Genomic DNA, 16596 nt, shown 5'->3' on the forward strand with positions numbered 1-16596 from the left:
TGCAACCATATATAGACTTTTTCCCTATTAATCAAATTTGGTTCAATTTATTTTTAAGCAATAGGATTATTTTCCGTTTAATTCTTAAAAACTGACCTAACTAAACAGCATGCATAGTTTCCTTGAATCTTGTTGCATATATTTTAATTTATCAATGAAACATGCTATAAGACAGTAAAAGAAATTACAACTTCAAAATAAGTTTAAAGTTAAAAGGATTGCAAAAAAGCTACAATCAGTCACATTTTTAAACGAAAATCATTGAAGTTTTTAAAATGTTTTCAATCTGAAAGTGCTCCAATTTATATCTTCACTAATGCGATCAAACAAGATTTAACAAATGAAACTATTCATTTTGAAGTAAGAGTTATTACCAATAAGAAAAATTTAAAAATAGTGAATAAAAATCGAAATGCATCCTTAAAAGACAGTCTTTTACTTGTTTTATAAAATAGACTGAAATAGCGATTGTTAAAACATCTTTGACTACCACAAACATATTTCCTTCAGTTGGATATATTTTTTTCTAATTTGCTTTTTCAGCGAATTAGAAAAACACTTGCGAATAATAGATATTATCCTCTTTTTAATAACAAAATTGCTGGTTTCATTTTTAATAATTTTTTGGCTTGAATGGAAATGATATCAAAACAATGTAAAATTTTTCCTCTCAACGCAAAATTTGACTTCATTTGCGTGAAAAATATAATTGTTCACTTTTTTAAATACTTAATGTACGTAGCATGTATATTGGCCGCCTCAGAATTTCTTTTATTATTCAGTAAATTGTTCAACACTAATGTTTAATGTAATAATCTAAATCCAATTCCTCCTTGTTAGAGTTCAGTACTGAAATTTATTCTATAGAATAGCACAGTATTATATAAGGCACCAATCTTTTGTTCGCCTTCATTAAAATTCAAAATTTCATAAATACTAAGAAATTATGAGCAGTATAAAACTTAACAATCAGCTTGCTTTCAGTACATATCGAGAAGGCATCACAAGCATTGCAGATATGCATTCGATATTTTATTCTTAGTAATAGCAAGCATCAGAAGAATAGAAACATTTTTTTTATATAATCTTGATGATATCACTTGAATTCAATTATATAAAAAACACTATGATAAAAAAAAACTTATAACACACAACATTTCTTTTAGATGCATATCTGCAATGCAACTAAATAGGTTATAATTTTTTCCAGTTTAAATTTTGAAATTTCAGTTGCAAAATCATTTTTCTAGCATCGTAATTTTATCTATTGAAAATGTCGATGAATAACTTAATATTATTTTAAAAGAGCAAAATAGAGCTGAAACAGAACATTGTAAAAGCCTAATTAAAAAAAATCACTATAAAAGTGTGTCGCATTTAGTGATTCATAGATGCACTAGTAATCAAGGTTACGTAATTTTTTGATATTTTTACTATACAGATGAAATGATTAAATCGCATAATTTATAATTTTAAACGCGTTTCAGATTTAATAGTCACCATGTTCTTTAAAAGATCGTATTTGATAAAGAACACGTAGTTCAATTTTTAGTTTTAGACGGAGGTTTGAAAGAATTTTAAAAACTATTATTAAAGAGATAGTAAATTGTAAATAATTTATCAAGTTGAGCAGTACCTAAGCTTAGTTCTTAGACAGCCACAGTTCGGAGCAAATCACAAGCAATTTAAATCCTGTGAACTCTTAATATCATTTTTTAAATAAATTTCAGGAAGTCCTAAAATTACAAATTTTGATTTAATTACTGTATGTTTACAATGATTTACGAAGTTCTTTGTATATTTCGTAAATATGATTCAGACTGCGAAAATTATAAAGAGTTTTTTTTTTTTTTTTAAATTTGGAAGTACGAATAATTCAACTTTACCTGATGCCAAATTGTAAAGACAATTTTCACACTCCGGATCCAGCCATAGTGTTTGACGCCATGACTGTTAGCAGATACACTAAGCGGATGGGAGTGAAACAAGCTGGTCTTGCTTTCCTGAAAAACAGAGAACACATTTATCAATTAAAGACTTTTTGCATAAAAAGTAACATTTTTAAGACATGCTGAATCAACAAAAATATGTAGTATTAAATATAACGAATAGAAGTTTCATATTTAGACATACTGTAAGTTCAAACATTCAAATGCTATAGAATTAAAGAAAAGCAGCGATTAGTTGCACAATGAATTATTTATCCGTTTATTTAACGAATACCCTTTTCCAGTTTTTTGCCATAATTTCAAAGTATTTTTAGTTATCTATGCAAAGATTTTTTTTTTTTTTTTTAATCTAGGCAACATCAAACAAGAAACAGCTTTTGTCTTTGGAGCTTCTGAGGTGTAATCGCGGCATTTAAGACATGCTGAAAGTGGTAATATTTTTAAAAATTTATTTTTCCTTCTTAGATACAAATGAAACAATCCAAAAATATTTTGATAATATTTCAGGTAATAGTTTTAATTTTGGGGAACGGATAAATTATTCTTTAACACTTTACCGACCGGCCGTCGATTAATCGACGTTTTGTTCTCAGCGCTTACCAACCGGCCGTCGATTAATCGACGTTTTGTTCTCAGCGCTTACCAACCGGCCGTCGATTAATCGACGTTTTGTTCTCAGCGCTTACCAACCGGCCGTCGATTAATCGACGTTTTGTTCTCAGCGCTTACCAACCGGTCGTCGATTATTCGACGTTTGCTCCCCAGCGCTTACCGACCGGTCGTCGATTAATCGACTTTTGACCGATCTGTGGTGACTACGTTTTCCACCAATTCAGCATGCCCTGAAAAAAATTCAGCTGTCGTTTTCTCGAGTGCAGCTGGGTGCAGCTGAGCGGGCGGTGAAATGGCATAGTATGTTCGAACCGCTACCGGTCGGTAAAGTGTTAATATTTTTTTCTTTATTTGAATGCTTTATTTTTAAATATTATGACATAAACAGGCAAATATTATTCCACTGAGAATCAAAAATTGTCATGCAGATACAATCTACTTTTATTGTATTTTTTGTAACCATAAATCTAATAAACATAACAGTTTAGCGAAGTAAAGTCTTTATTTTGATAATCATTTTTTTTTCCCTTTTCTTTAACTCATATCGAATATAATTCATTGTTATAACAAATATTTTGATTCTCAGAAGTCAAAAAGAGAAAAGTGAAAACAGAAAGAACAAATTAAGTCTACTTAAAATTCGGAAAATATAAATCGGCTTTCAATATGTTACATACCGATGGGGATAAAGATTGAATCTAATTAAAATCGCCTAGAAAATAATTGAGTAATAAAACATATCCGACACAGACAATGCTGAGTAATGATATGCAGTGTTTTTTCTTATTTATTTACGAGGACATTTTGTTCCGATTATTTTAACACGCTTTTTATATTTTGAAAACCCGCCATTGTTACTTTTAAAGTAAATCGTCCATTTTTATTGATATTGTAGATCAATAACAGGTAAGCAAGCACGAATATTCCAGAACAATTTGATATTTAAAATTTCCTGAGATGATTAAGAAGCAAAATTCCACAATGACATATTCCACAATTCCACGATGACAGAATGAATAAGTATGATGCAATTAATATTTTGAACGGCAGAGGATATCCAAAGCAATTAATTATAAAATATAAGAATTTGAGCTTATATTATAGGGCAACAATACATAGCATATCATCACATGAATCGGCAAATAAAGCGTGCATTCTAAATTCCAATGCATTTAAATATCTAGAACATATGATGGCAACGGAGGAAATTCTAATTTGTTTATCAGAGCAGCTAATATTAAACAGTTATACATCTCTCAAAGTTTATTTTTTCTGAAACAGCGCAGAAATTCAGTTGGTGGCAGCTGCATTTTATCAAACGATATCTATCACTCATACGTTCGAATTAAATACGACAGCCACATTTCTTTCAATGTGACAGTCTGTCGCTGTCGGTACCTAATTGTCGCATTTCTACTCTTTTTATTATTGTTATTATTATTCATAATTTGTCACAGCTTGGAATGCACCCAAGAACTGAATATACTGTATTACAAGATGAATGAACTTAATAAGGTTGTCAATTCTCAATGTCTTCACATATTTTGTTAATGAGATGCAGCAAAAATGTCGCAACGAACGCATATTTTGCGAATGACATTTTTCCAAATAGTATAAATCGAATGACGAATTGGCGGTATTCTTTTTAACTGGAAAATTTTCATCATTTTAAAATTTGAAGAGAAAGTCGTTTCCATCTCATTTTTTGTTTTCAACCGTACATTTATTAGAAACACCAGTTTTGTAAGTTTTTTGAGATTGAATGAGAAAAATATTATTCAATTAATAACATTGAAAAAAAGTTTAATTTCTACTTTTTAAATCACATTAGAATCTTTATTAAAATAATTGTTTGGTATTTGAAAGAATATAATCTTTTTTTTTTCATTGCAACATAAAGAAAGGTAGAAATTCAACTTAATGTTACATATAAGACATTGAACGTATTCGAAATATTAAGTTTTCATCAACCCAAGGCAAAGAAAACGAATTTGAAATTTTACTGATAAAATAAAGAAAATCCCTGATATAATGAGGCTGACAAAAAGTTTAAAGTAAAGGATGTCACAAAAATATGAAACAAGTTTTTATTTCCTTAAATGTCAAACCTAAATATACGCTTCAATTTACAAAGTTTCCTTAAGTAAGATGAAAAAACGTGAGATAACAGATTAGTTTATGTGGAGGTTGATAATAAAAATAGTTTAAAAAATTTATAACGCCCCATAATATAAAAGTATCAGTTATTCAATTTCTTTTTACAATTATTTAAAACACATAAAGTTCCAAGCTTCTATAAATAATATTTCCAGAAATATGTTTATATCTAGTATACTTTCTTATTTTTAGAATTATGTTTAGATTAATAGCAATATAGATTGCTTTTATATAAGTCTTAATGATACACATCAGGTACCACAAGCGCTAAGGAATATTCCAAAAATATAGCTAAAGAAAATATTATACATACTTAGAGATTTGATATTTTTTATAATTAAAAACCCAAGAACTGAATTTAGAGATAACATTTTGTTTGGAAAGAGGTTAAGTTTCTTTTCTGTCGATATTTTTTTTAACCAGATCTATTGGGTGTGCAGAAATAATTTTTCATTCATAAAGTAGAGTAAGATTCACTGTAATTCGAAAATTAAAAAAGACTTAAGCCTATAATTCAAATCATAAAACATCTGCAAGATTATCTTGTCATTTCAGCAACTGCATTAAAAAAAATTCAACCAAAGCGAAAAAACAAACAATTCAATAGAAGAAAAAAAAATCAGTTTTATTAACAATATAAATTCGTAGAACTAAAATCAAGAAGACAAAAATTATTTATACGATTGCTGGGCACATCCCATTGAGCTTCCTAAATTCTTACAAATCATACAAGTTTGACATGTCAACGCCTCTTAGCTGATTAAGTACTATCCATTCCTAGGTGACAACTGATAATAGTCGAAATCTTGCTGACAACTGAGCCGAATTTTTCCGATAGGCAGAAATACGGTGACTATCCATTTATTTCAGCAATAATTATCAGCGAAGAAAGAAATTGCAATCCATCTGACAAGAGAAGATATTTGTTTACTGCAAGAAAAAATCCGAATACATCCATTTATTTGAAAACTGGTTTTGAGATTGGTATAACATTGGTAAATAATTTTATCTGCATGGTATATTTAATTACAAAAAAAATGTTTTTAATCGCTGTTTTTTTATTCTTGATAATTCGATTAAAAGCGTCTGTGTCCTCGAAAATAGAGTCTTGACCTTGTAGTCGAAAGCTCAGGATTAGAAACTCCACACCACGGAAGATTCAGAGTGTGTACGGGGTTGATGCCAGTTCAATTCGTTGAAGATTAAACGTCCTTGACGATATGGAGAGTTCATTTGTCGCCCATATCATCCGATTTCAGATTAAAATAGCCCTCTTACACAATATGCAAAGTAAATATAAATACGCTAAAAGCTTCAGAACTCAATATTTAGCTTATGATGGATAACAGATTTCATACGCTTTCGGAAATATATTGAGAATTATTAAAATAAACAACGTATTAAAATTCACATTTTTTTTTTTTGAAATACTTAACTATTCGACATAATGCTGCATACGCAACATATTTTTCAGAAATTTCAAACTCTCATGCTTATTATGGACAAAGCATAAAATATACATTAAGCCAGACGCAGGAAAATACATAATTTTAATTATTTAGTATGTGGTATACTAAATTCTCAAGGTATAGTGCTTTCGTTATAATCAAGAAAAAATTTAGCTTTTAAGACACGAATTTGTGCTTGCATAATTGCATTTTATGAAAAAAGTTTGATACATTTTAACAAAAGAACAATAAAAAAAATTACGTTTCAAAAATTGAAAAATACATGAAGTTATTAAAATTTTCGAGAATGAATAAATGGTATTCTTGTACAATATTTTTATTCATATAAAAAAAATATCAAATCTAACTTCTTTAGCTAAAGAGATTAGCTGTTTGGCATTTATCAGCAAAATGTAACTATTATTCTGTTACTTTTCCAATTTTAAACCAGAATTCTGGATTCGCGATTGGTAAGTTTTTTTTTTTCACTAACTGATTTAAAAAAAATAAATACTGATTTAATTTAAAAGTTCAGAATTTAATGCATATCCTTTAAATATCAGGAGCTAGCAGTCACCAAAATAAATGAAAAATCGTATGTGGCCACAAGACTCTGGCAATCAGTAGATGCCGTAAAAGCTGAACTTTCTTGGTTAAAAAGAGGAAAAATTGTATCTTGCATTTTGTATTCTATATCTAACTATCGGATGTGGGTATAAAACATTTTATGACGCAATATCAGGTCAAACCATCAAACTATATGACGAATATAACCAATTTGGTTTGTATGGAAAAATAAATTCCTTTTACCAGCTGGTTTCGGCATTTTGGGCAATTTATGTACAAGCTGATTTAACAACAAGAAAATACAAATTTATAAAGAAAAGTATTTATGTAAGGTTTTATTTTTTTTAATTATTGCCTTATTTATATCTCAAGTATTCTTTCAAGAGCAGATACATCATATAAATTATAAAAACTTTAAAGATTCCTTATCCAACTGATAAGTAAAAAATTATCAAAAGAACTTTTTCATATTTTTTCAGTCATTTCGAATTTGCGGATATAAAAGTTATATTCTTGATAGAAATTCTGTTGAAGTCAGCTGGAGTATTCTGGAGAGCACAATCAAAATAGTCGTAGAAAGTCAGATAAAAGGAAATCTTTCATCCTCTGGTTTGTTGGGCCTTCAAAATGCTGAACATCACAGCATATATAAATATGCAAATAAACTTACACGTGGCGACTCTTCGAATACGGCATTAATTTTATACGATTTGAGAGAGAAAATTCTCAAAGGAATCTGAAATACTATAAAGAAGGCAGTTTCTCTCATTCGAATTGGGTTGCATCCCACTGTTTTGAATATTTAAGTAGAGCTATAAAAGTCTGCAAGATGCAACGGAGGCATACATTTTTCATGATTAAGAGTAATAAGTCTTTTTGTTCGCTTACTTATTAGCTTTTTTTTTCTTCTTCTCGATGGAGATTGAAATGCAAATGACTCAAATTTAATGCAGGATCACTTTAATGTGTTTCAATAAAAGCATTTCGGGGAAAAAAATCTGTGGAGATCAATAAAACTGCCTCGCAGGTGACACAGTTCGGGAGTAGTCAAATGTTGAGACATGCTGTAGATTCGAATTCATTTTCAGGGAATAAATTAAGATCGCACCATTTTTCCGCAAAACTGATTATTTCGCCTGTAACAAAAAAACGAAATTTAAGAAATGGATTAAATTACAGTTAACCCTCTGACTGAATATTTTTTTTAAATCACTATTTAGATGCGATATTTGAAAATAAGTTTAAATATTTTTCAAGCAAATTGAACTGATACTATATGTTACACAATAATAATACGGTATAATAAAAATCTGTAATCGTAAAAATAAATACTCTAAACAGTGAAAAACGCGGGATGCAATAGAAAATGGACAGACTGCAAACCCGCGATTCCCACGGAATAAGCAGCTGGAGAGTTAAATTTTTATTATAAATTATAAATCGAAATTAATATAGGTTTCTTCCCACAAATTTCCGAATTTCTTTTTCCGATTATGAGATGTTTTACAATTTTTTCAACATCTTCCATGTTCCATCCGAAATTATAATATCGCACCAATATTTTATTATATTTGCTAAATAAATGAAGGCATGTATTTACTGAAGATAATTCTATTTGTAATTTATATATTTTATTGCTTTAACTTTTATAACTTTATGGAACTTGTAGCTCAAAATTCATTCGAAACAATTGCAACTGCATAGTTGATATAAAATAATTACCTAGGTGACTGTCTCGTATTTTGGCTAAATGCATAACAAAAGTGAGTAAATTAATTAGTGCAACAGATTTAATTTATAGAAAATACAGAGCTTAGGATAAATTCAGAAGATTGACGGATATTTTGAAATTGGACCACTTACTTTGAGAAACATTTGGCCAAACATGCCAAATTATAACTTTTTTTCCAACATAAGGTCAATACGTAGGAAAGCAACTGAAAATACTTATATGGTTTCCTTTTTATAATTCGGAATTTTGTTTAAATATGAGGAAGTGGTCTTCCCAAAACATCATCGCATCATAAATAAAGATGCTATCCCCGAGAACGCTTGCATGCCATTGGCGTACTATACTTACGAATATTAATCCCTGGCGAGAATTTAGCATTTTTAATGAATTTATAGCCTGATTCCTTGGTGGCGGTTAAACACTGGCATACAGTTAACAGTACCCAAAAATAGAGTTTGTGTCTTAGATGCGTTTTTTCTAAACGGCTGAAACAAAAAAAAAAAAAATGATACAGAACTGCACTTAGTCATAAAATCCCATATCAAACTTGATATGTAATTAAGTCATTGCATTTTTGAGTTATCACGTTTACATGTTTCTGAAAATACAGACCGACAGATGGTCCATCCCTCTTTGGATTTGGCTTAACATTTTATAGATGTTAAGTCTGTACCGAATTTTATCCATCTCGATCTCTTCATTTCGTAATTATCCTATTAACTTAGATTCGAATAGCCGGACAGACTGCCTCTGAACGGATTTTGCACAAAATGTGATAGAAATCTACAAATTTAGTGTAAGAACCGTATATCAAATTTCACCGTCTAGCTTAAAGCGGTTTTGAATTATCTTTGTTCACATGTAGATGTATTGGCGGAAATGTATGCTCGAGTTTTTTTAACAGCTACAATACTTTCTTTGTAATTTGCATACGAGAAGGTAAAAATGATTCCAGTTTTTCGAGAGAAAAAAAACATTGCGTATGCATATAAATACTTTCATTCGTACGAATATACGAGATTTATTGTGATAAACATTTTAAACTTTAGCACTCACAGAAAGTCTTTATGATAAATAGTCACAACAGCAGACATTCTTTTTAAATATAGAGGAGAAATGCTCTACATTCATTTACTGTGCGCAATTAAGTAACCTTAATTGAAAAGAATTGCGCTATTTCTAAAGCATCGAATAGGAGTCATTTTGTTTGAACATACTTCTTAACAGTCTAGCAATATTAATTTTTCCAAATGTTTGTTCATTAGTTCGGTTCGTTCTATGGAATACACTAACGTGCATTTTAACAATATCACAGGAAAATTATTCTTCACTTAAAATGCCGAAGTTATGAAAATTCATTCATCATCTAATTCATCTTTGTCTACAGTTATTTTGAAAATAATTTAGGATCGACCCCCTTCTGGAGCTTAAGGTGAATGTCCCTAGCATGTTTGGATTAGAGGATTTATTTCTTGCCCTATAAATTAAGCTAGCTGGTATCTGGAATCTCATCCGCTTTGCAATCGCTGATGGAGGGTTACGACTCCAGCTCTCCAAATTCTCTATTAAAATTGCTCGTTGAGAACTAATTATGGCCCCTAGGTGTATAAACGTTGAGTTTTGGAAGGTGTTTACGATTATGAAGCAAGCGTGAAAATGGTTTTTAGAGATTAATTTGTGGATTTATGTGAAGTGCTGATAGCGGTTATGATGCAGTTAAGTAGTTAAAACTTCCGACGAACCTAATAGTTAAAAAATTTTTCAGTATACTCCCCTTCGGGTTTTAATCCTTTTTCCTAAAAAGAGGCCCACCTCTTTTACCTTTATGTTAAAACTTAAAATTTGAGAGAGCTATAAAAAGTTAAATTTTATTTTATCTTTGATTCTGACTTTTCAACCACATGGTGAGTTTATTTTTTTTTAAAAGATATAACTATTTACAAGTTTTATTATGAACATGGAAATTAGAACTTTAACCATGTTTAGAGATGCGAGATCATGTTGAAATTTCAACAGTAAAATTTCTTTTGCAGGAAATTTCTTTTTTGAGGTTAAAACAATGAATTGAGCAGACAATGATTCAGCTATTTATGCAAAAGGCGGCTAGGCTTTACAGCTTTATGGTAATTTAAAGCACTGGAAATATAGTAAGGTGTATTGGTAAAGTATATGGTAATAGAAAGTATTTCTTAATATTAACTGGAATAATTATTCAATCTGCCATATGGATCATAGTAAGACAGAAGAGAATCTGAGTTTTCCCGTTAAATGTAGACAACAAGTTCCAGTTTAAACAAATGCTTTTTTAAAAAATTCCTAGAAATTATACTGATACTATTAACAAACAAAATTTGAGATAAATTCATTTTAAATGTATCAGTAGAATATTTTTACTTTCTTGTGTATCGCATTCGACAACGCTATCCGGCCAAAACTTCTACCATGTACATAAAAGTGTTCGCTTAACACCGATACAGGTCATTCTAGCACATAATGTCGCGGTGTTCTACTTGCCACTTGTTCGGCGAAATATCACGTTTTTTATATTTTGATTTGCTTATTGTGCGAATCACTCGCTAAGTGATGCGTTAGTTGAATGAAGTTTGACTGCATTAAATCACCAATCTCATTTTAAATAACATCGAGTGGCAGTTCATTCAAACCTGTAATTGATAAATCTATTTGCTTTGCGATCACAAATTCAAGAACAGCCAACTATAATTTAAACCTCAGACACACACTTGACCTGAAAGGTCAAGGATTCACTTCCGTTCAAACAAGAGTGATTACTTTTAGCTAAATGGGCAACCACAGAAACAAACAAGATACGTATTAACACCTTGCTACCCGGTAAATGTTTTGCTATGGGATCTTTCCATGCGTGCAGCAGAAGCACTTTCTGAATCTCTGTAAATCTTCATTTCGAAGTGACTTTGATAGTAACGTAAAAGTAGTATTATATGAAAGGAATTCAAACTAACCAAGTTGGTTTAGTTTCTTGCTCGTTTTCCTTTTTCACATTTAGAAGAATTTCATCGCAAATGTTACTCCAGGTTATATTAAGACAAATAATAATCTATGATGAATAGCCCTAATTCATCTATTATATATTCATTAATGAGGTGTATTTTCGTATAAAATGTTTTCAGTAAATTGATATACAGTTTGACAACGGATAGTAAAACCCTCCGCTCTTTTGCGCATGCGTTAGGATGGGCTTAATTTGTCAAAATAAGGGTGAGAGGAAAGATGAAAGGAGGCGATGTTTACATTTAACAATGAAGTAAACTCGGATTACTTGCGGTTTTATGAGACGTAAACATTACAGATAATTAGTAATACAGAAGGAAAAAGGTACTAATGCACAGTAAAATATTTCAGAGTAAGTTTTATTTATGTAAGGGGCATAAACATTAAATTATGAAGAATAAATGAAAAATTTCTGTTCTTAAAATTTAGTAATTACTTTTTTACAAAATAATAATGATCTTTTTTATATGAAAATGCTTTTTATATGTTATTGAATTTTTTCGGAAATATTTTAAGATTAACAACAATAAATAATCGGAGTTTATTCCATTTAAAACATTTTATTTCCATTAAAGGAATTGCTATAAATATAGAACGACTTAAAAATTGTGATATTGTCAAATAGTGATAATTTAATAACGAAAAGCATACATATTTCGCGAAGAATTGTTTAAAATCTGGATCAGCAGATTTATTAATTTTAAAATATAAAACGAAGGAATTGTCTTACAATGTGGAATTTTCACCTGTAATATGCTTTAAGCAGAATCAACTTTCATAAGCACGAAAAAATTGTTTGAATAAAAGTCAGTCAGTTTTAAACATTCTCAATACTAACATAAAATATAATTCATATACAATTTTATATTCTTCCGTTTCTGTGAATTGTATATTCAACTAGAAAAATTGATTAAAAAAAATAACCTGAAAGAAAAGTTTGAAAAACGCTCTTTTTTCTTGAAAACTCCCGAGTCAGACAAAACAAACCTCAACTGCTGTTCTTTCACATTCATTTGATAGCATTTTTATCGATCTGCAGCAATTGTTAATCTGTTTTTGTCTTCATGCAACAATAAATCTCTTTTTAATTGATTCTAAAGAAAGCAAGTGCTTAAGTAAAAAGAAGCATATCCAAGTCAACCGGTCCGATATGGTTTAAACCTCTCAGATTTACGACAACCTATAAAGCAGGGGGCTCCATAAAAACTCTAGAAAGAGCAGTAAGTCAAAACGACTCCGCGAAGATAAGGGCCCAATAAAAATACAAAGGGCACGCGATTACCCGGATGCTATGTCGATAGTTAAATAAGATCTTTGATCTTCAAAGTTAAATCTTTGATTAAGTAACTTGATCGGTTTTGATCGTTAAGATCTGGGACAACAGATTTTATTCCAAATTACAAGATGTAAAATTTACAAAGGTACAGGGCGCATTTAAGGTTAAAAGAGCACTTAAAAGTGTTGAAATACACGGACACTAGTTTCTTATTATTATAACTTATTCAAATTATTAAATTTACACGAGGCACATACTAAAATAATTGAATTTCACGAAATAAAACTATTAACGTTTCGTAAACATTGTTTCTTATACGAATTAAAAAATTACGCAGCATGAAATTAGCAAACGTCTATGAATACATTCGGTAATACATAATACATTCGGTAATTACAACTATTTTATGATAATAAATATAATTTACAATTTCATTTTGTACTACGTTTTATTTTCGTTTTTATTTCATTTCTTATATTTGGTTTTCCTCAATTTATATATCAAAGGTTTGAAATGTAAAAACTATGGGGAACTATTGTTTGGAAAACTATTATTTTCATACACAGAAAACTAACATTAAAATTCATTGACATGAATGTACCTAGGTTATTTTCACGAAAAAATTTGTTTTGATCCAAACAAGAAATTGAAATACAAAGTTGTTTTGAAATCAGTCAAATACGTCTTTATTTTTTATTCCACATTAAAAAAAATACTTATGTATATGAACATATGTTATTCACTTCTTAAAATTTCAATTTAATGCAATACTGGTATTGTAGAATGTAGGCCGATACTAAAACTCTAATATTTTATTGGTTCAAATGTTAAATTGAAAGCATTATTTGGAAAATCCTCGTAAAGGAGTTGTTCATGAATTGTTAAGCAAAGTTAAAATAAATAAATCTTAAGAAAATAAGTCATTAGAAGTAAGCAATTGAGATACAGAAGAAATAGTTAAAAATTTAGTACTTATAAACTATTTTGAATAAAATAATTATCGATTCTGACAATTAAAAGTCCGAATTGAATATATTTCAAAATTTTCACATTTTTACTAATATAACACTTATCGGGTAATATTGAAACACTGCTTTACCGGGAAATTATCTTATATATATATATATATATATATATATATATATATATATATATATATGAAACCCTGCTGGCAAATTGTTCAGTTCCCTTTTTTTTTTCCTTTTTTAAAATATAACTTTATCTCCGCTATTATCACGTAACATATTTGCTTTACATAACATCTGCAGAAAAAAAATTAAACAATCTGTTCAAAACAAGCATTTTTTTTTAACATTTTCCTATTATTCAAATTTCTCATTTATTTAATTTTTGGCGGGGCAGTAAGACGACGAGAGACAAAGCTTTTACGTAACTGCAAACAAAACCACATCATTTTTAACTTATCAATTAGTGAAAGAGCCGAAGTTTTTTTTTTTTTTTTTTTTTTTTTTCACACACGCGTCATTTGATATTTCTCCCCTCCAACCAAACGATTAGAAAAACCTAATGAAAAGAATGAATTTCCTTGTTAGTCAGAAAACCGATAAAAATAGCGCTTTTATTTTTAATATTTTCCCATTTTTGGCAAAGTCAAAGGAAAATTACAGCTCTGAAATCATAAACTCAAAGCTAATAACTTTGCAAAGTGCTGACAACGGTCATTAGATGAGAATTTACGACTGCCTACTTGGGTTTCATTGCCGGAAACGGTGCTATCGCGTTGGTTGAGCTTTTGCTTAATATCTACTTATCATCGATACTTCAGACAAGAATATTTTAAAAGCAAACGACTTTTCCTTCTCATACAAACGATGCAGATCCAGGTGGAAGATAAGCTGCCGTCAAGTACTCGCGCCCTGCTCCTAGGGAAAAAAAATTAAAAAAACACCCTTAATGGGTATTAAAAAATTATTTATTTTATAATAGATTAGTGATTTAATTAAAATATTTACCAAATAGCGTTATTAATTAATAAAAGATACCAAATCTTTTGAACCGATAGGAAAATTTCGAAGGCGAATAAATTGAAAGAAGATTATCATTCATCGTATATCTGAGTTTAAAGCTACAACAGAGTCTGTATACTTATGCAACAAATATTTTAACCACTTAACTGCCTGGACCTCTACGGAAAATGCGCATCTAAATTTATTACTCCTAATGAATAAACTCGCCATAACGCAGAATGTGTACTTTTTCCATGACGAGTACACTCGTCAAAGACAGTTAACTAGTAAAAACATATGATTATTAAATGTCATTCAAAAGTCACGCAATTTTAAAGGTTTCTTCAAGAATGAAATTAAAAATCAGTGACAGCATATTTCTTAGAAAATGGTGAAACGCTTCCAAAATATAAGTATTAGCAACTTCTTTAAAAAAACAGAAATACCCGACTCAAAATATAGAGTTAAAAAATGAAATGTTAAAAATGCAATGAAGTATGCAGGAGCAATTCAAGTATATAGGGTTGAAGTCCTAAAAGTAAACATCCATTCAGAAATCGAGAAAAAGATTTAAAATTCATTAAAAGGTTAGAAACTTAAAAAAAGTTTTTAGGGTTTACTGATGTTCGAATTCTTCAAATCGAATCAAGTGGCTGATATATGAAATATTAGCATTTTTATCCGTTACTAGAATGTATCAAGTTTTACACAGCAGGTTAAAAATATCCGTAGTTAATTAAAAGGTATAAAAAATTGGTTTTGTATATACCTCTAATCTTCAGCGAAATCTCAATGAACAGAAATAATCTACATTTAATATTTGTATTTTTCACTGAAAAGGCTGAAAATAACGAGGATTCAAATATGTAAGCAGTAAATCAAAGATAGATTTCAAACAGTATTCAAAAGCCTAAGACATTTCATCTCTATACCTTACGAATCAATTGATGCAATATCAATGTATGCCCTAATAAGATATATAATGTTTCATTCGTGGTTGAGATAACTACCATTGAGCAATTTGCAGAAGCACTTCAAAGCGATCTTGCAAACACTGCTAATTCAACCCTCTCATTAGAAATTAGCGCTGTTCAAATTTATGGTTGAAAACTCATTGCACTATGTTAAATCGCATCGCTCTACTGCAATTGCATCGTGTGGACTTGGAGTAAGTATAACTTATGAGCAAAAATTGTAAAACAGGTTACGAATTAACGACTTACCTGGACGAAGTCCATGTATTATTCTTTTAACTACAGGAGTTTGGAATAAAGGCAATCTAATATCGTTTGAAAGAGGTAGGTCTCCTCAACTTCTACAGGGTCCCCCGATGGATAAATGATTCGGCTTAATAATTCTCACTTTTACTGTGCTGTCAAAACTAGCCCGAGGGTCACTTGAACAAGTAAATAAAGCAATAAAATAACAAGGAATACTTTGAGAATGAAGAACGTTCTTTCTGGCGAGGCCCTACCAAACGACATTTTTCATCCTGCCGTGATGACACGTCGATCGTCTGCCATCCCCCCTCCCAGTTCTGATCCCCATCTGAGTAAGCGCCAAAGCATGTGCTTGGAAGGTGCGATTAGAAAATGAAATTTCTAACACATGTTTTGTGTCATTCTAGATTTGGAAGGAGCCGAAGATGAAATACGAGGTTCGAGAGAAGATTCTAGCTATGCAGCTATTTCAGGACCAGGAATTTAACTAGAAGACTTATCTTTTAAACATACAAACGAAATGTAAAAGATATAGAGTGAACAAATTGTTTTGAGAGAAGTGAATTGAAAGAATCTCTCGGAATGGATTTTTGTAAAAGCAAGAAGGTGAAATAGAATGACGACAAAAATGTGTATTG

General features: G+C 30.1%; 1 protein-coding gene across 2 annotated transcripts in view; it reads right to left on the reverse strand.

Annotated features, from left to right (window-relative positions):
- Nucleotides 1-16596, reverse strand: part of LOC129958354 (toll-like receptor Tollo) — a 276682-nt gene that overhangs the window by 173254 nt on the left and 86832 nt on the right. For both annotated transcript variants that reach the window (XM_056070784.1, XM_056070781.1), the window contains exon 3: nt 1887-2003. The gene's annotated coding sequence lies outside the window, so the exon portion shown is untranslated. The remainder of the gene's footprint in view (nt 1-1886; nt 2004-16596) is intronic.

This window comes from Argiope bruennichi, chromosome X1, assembly GCF_947563725.1.
Source record: "Argiope bruennichi chromosome X1, qqArgBrue1.1, whole genome shotgun sequence".
NCBI lineage: Eukaryota > Metazoa > Arthropoda > Arachnida > Araneae > Araneidae > Argiope > Argiope bruennichi.